The sequence below is a fragment of the Primulina huaijiensis genome, chromosome 15, assembly GCF_012295235.1.
Source record: "Primulina huaijiensis isolate GDHJ02 chromosome 15, ASM1229523v2, whole genome shotgun sequence".
Classification (NCBI taxonomy): Eukaryota; Viridiplantae; Streptophyta; class Magnoliopsida; order Lamiales; family Gesneriaceae; genus Primulina; species Primulina huaijiensis.
This window is the reverse complement of record NC_133320.1, coordinates 20,968,150-20,972,057: the sequence shown is the minus strand read 5'-3', so window position 1 is coordinate 20,972,057 and position 3,908 is coordinate 20,968,150. Positions and strand designations below refer to the sequence as shown.

The window sequence follows — 3,908 nt, the reverse complement described above, 5'->3', positions numbered from 1 at the left end:
GTAGAGTTATCAAAATCAACCAAGAAGTATATTGAAAAGTATGTTTTGTGGATTAGATAACTTCTCCGATTCATATACCGTCTATGGTCATGATTTTTGATTTTGTGNAGGTCAAATCATATATTAGTTTCTTCGGCAAGAATTATTAAACAATATCTGGATTGATGTTGTTTCAATAATGATCTTTAGTGGAGTATTTGATATTTTTAAATTAAATTAAATTATTATATACATTGTATTATTATATACATTGTATTAATGTATTATATTATGAGATGTGGGGCCGGGTAAAAAAAGAAAATGAATAGATTTTTTTGAGACGGTGTATGTTTATTTGTGAGAAATAACAACAATATATATAATAAAAAACAATACTCTTATCATAAAAATTAATATTTTTTAATAGATGACTCAAAATAGAATATCATCCTCAAAAAATTGAGATCGACTCATAATAGTTTTTGTGAAAAAAATACTTTGAAATATGAGAAAACATAAAACCAATATTTGGAATATTTTATGAGGATGAAATAAGAGATGTAGATATGAGATTAAAGGAAAAGGCCCTTTTGTGTTTTTGGGTATGGGGAGAGCTATTTTTTATTTTAAAAAAAAGATCCATAATTTAAATTTTCGCTGACATAAAATATTTTGCACAAGAATCATATTAAAACCAACGAACAGAAAAAATAAATAAATACGCCCCTGGGCCGAAAACACAAATTGATTCATGGCATCATTTATTTTTGAACAAAACGAAATAATACTTAAATAAAAAAAAAAATCAAATCAATCGAAAATCGAGGTCTTTCCATTATCTACCCTAGTTACTCTGCACACCCATCGCATGTGTGTACGGTCTTTTTTTATCATTATCGATTGACTAAAGTAAAATTTGACAAATTATGGAATGACTAAATTGATATTTGAATTGTTGAAATAAAAAAAATAAAAATGAAAATGTGTCGAAATTTAAATAAAAAAGTGTAATATTAGTATTATATAAGGGTAAAGTTGGAAGAAAAAGTTGGTGTCCTTCTTAGGTTGTTACTATCATGTCCTCAACTTTAATAAAATTAAATAAAATAAATATAAGACACAAACATGAAATCTTGCTTAAATCAATCGAAAATCGAGGTTTTTATTGGATGTTTTACTTATATATTTTTTGTGGTCCCAATTGAATTTGCGCACGTGAAAGGTGTCGTGATTAGTCCGGCCAGGGTTCACGAATGTTGGAAGGGGAATCCTTGGTCCATTCATGGATGACATTCTCGAATGATGGTGATCATACTTCTCATTGTGGGATGAGAGGAGGAGTCGCTATACAAGAGATCATAGTAGATTACAGAAAGCGTAACTCGCACGACTCGGTTCCTTGTACGTCCTACATCTAGATTTAGGGTTTCAGGAAGTAATGTTTGCGCGAAAACATTCGTAAGTTTATATCATCTCCAACTCATTGTGTTGTCTTAGTACAACACCAACTTCAAGATAGTGTAATTTCTACATCAAATATAAAATTAATCTTTAACTCATCGTCTCTAGACTGTACACTCAAAACAATATTTTCAAAATATTCCATATTATTTTATTTACAGCAGCTAATTTATTCCACAAAATATTTATTAGATTAAAATATCAATACATTAATATTATCTTAATTAATTTATATATTGAAATTGATTTTTTAAAAAAATGACTAATTAAATTATTATTACATGATTTATATAATTATAACAAGTTTATATATTTTTTAGAATTTTTATCAGATATATAAAACATTATAAAAAGAATGAGTAGTGTAATTATTTTGTCGACTGTTTATTAAAATAATCTAATAATATTATTAAAAATTAAATAAATTTAAACTAGAATGAACCATACAATGAAGAGCATAGTGGATGAACGTGATCCGAAGATTAACAAATCTAAAATATTGTATTAGATATGATTGGAGATACTAACTAATAGGTGGATTTCCATTTGTGAGTATTAATTATTTTTGAGTAGATCTATCGTGAGACGGTCTCACAAATCTTTAGTTGTGAGACGAGTCAACCCTACCGATATTCACAATAAAAGTAATAATCTTAACATAAAAAGTAATATTTTTTCATGGATGACCCAAATAAAATATATGTCTCACAAAATACAACTCGTGAAACCGTCTCACACAAGTTTTTGTCATTATTGTTTTGTTATTCTCATTTCTTGATCATCGCCTCCCCTATTCTCCTTCCCAGTCCTGATTTCTCTCTTCTTTCCTTCTCTTCTCTACATGAAATCTGATTTGAAATTCAACTTACTTAATGGGAAAACGATCGAGTACTCCACCGATATTTTACCCCTTTTTAGATGGTGTAAAAGATTTTGCTGGGACACATGAAATCCCAACAACAAGACCTACGCCCTACCTACAATATTAGCACCAACAGAATTGGAAGGTTGTGTACAGGGGACACAGAAAAGACGCAATTTATATGTGGGCTTGTTATTTTGTCTGCCAAACACATGTGCTAGTGGGGGAAACGTATGGTTTCCGTATCAAAGCACGAATGTCCATGAAGACTACGTTGTAGCAACATCGGTATTGCAGCTCAGTAAAAGACAGAAACCATTTTCACTGGCAACCAAGAACCAGTAATTCGGGGGTCAAAAATATCATGCTACACCAAAACGTGGCCATTTTAACAAAGATCAGGAGATAGTTTATATATATATATATATATAAGTTGGAACTTGGAGGACTGGGATTAATGGGGGGCCAAAATACGTAGTTAACAATTAAACAAAACTTAGAATATGTTAATTATCTGACAGAGATATTTCATAATTTGATTGCAGTATATCCCTGAATCTCCGCTGAGTATTGATATTCTTTTGCGATTGATTGAGTACTATCACAAAAGACAATAAAAACTTCACAAAAACTTGTGACACGCTCTCACGGATCAATTTCGTGAGTCGAATATCTTATTTGGGTCATTCATGAAAAAATATTATTTTTTATGCTAAGAGTATTACATTTTATTGTGAATATCGGTAAGGTTGACTCATCTCACATATACAAATTCTTGAAACCGTCTCACAAGAGACTTACTCTAAAAACTTTTGTGAGATCATCTCATGGATAAGAAATATTTATGAATTTATTTCATAAAAGTTATTAGAATTCCATACTGAAATCACATAGTAATAATATTTATTTTTTGCAGAGAAAATGAAGCAATTAATTTCTTGGTTTTCAGATTATATTTTGTATGTTGATAATTTTAAGCAAAGAATCATTGTGCATCTACACGTGTATAAAGTTAGTATAGTTGAATAGAAAATTAGTGAATGGAGCAAAAGTTATTTAATAAAAACATAATAATATAATTATATATACATATAATATACACAAATAAATTAATCAACTGAAAAATGTAGAAAAAGAAACTAAAAAGCAGTAATAACGTATACATGATCAACAATCACAGGGAACTTTAGATGAACGAATCGGTCGAGAACTTAAACGGAAAAACAATAACCATGGTAAAATTCTAGACGTCAACATGCGTCAGAATTTTTCGAGATTCAATATATATTTCTCAGCTCATTCAGATTTCACAGAAAATTAGAAGCGTCACGAAGAACATTAATCTCAGACAATCGAAAAGTAAAACTCCAGCAAGAAATAAGCATAACTTTACCATAAACACGCACTTTTACAGAGACATTTTTTGGAAACTTCTTATAAACCCAAAATATACGAACTGTATACGAAGCACAAAAATTACCTGGAAATCGATGGGTGATCAGTTGACGCCTCCATTGATCTGCAAGTACGTATTGTAGCGCTGTGCATTGCAGAGATGACGTACAGATTTTACCGTGAGAAAGCACAAAAGCGGCGCCGGGAATCA

At 30.1% G+C, this 3,908-nt stretch overlaps 1 protein-coding gene across 1 annotated transcript in view; it reads right to left on the bottom strand.

The window, feature by feature from the left end:
- The window catches only part of LOC140959655 (alpha,alpha-trehalose-phosphate synthase [UDP-forming] 1-like), a 33,370-nt gene extending 29,462 nt beyond the window's left edge, over positions 1–3,908 (bottom strand). The window contains exon 1 of the mRNA XM_073417598.1: positions 3,783–3,908. The gene's annotated coding sequence lies outside the window, so the exon portion shown is untranslated. The remainder of the gene's footprint in view (positions 1–3,782) is intronic.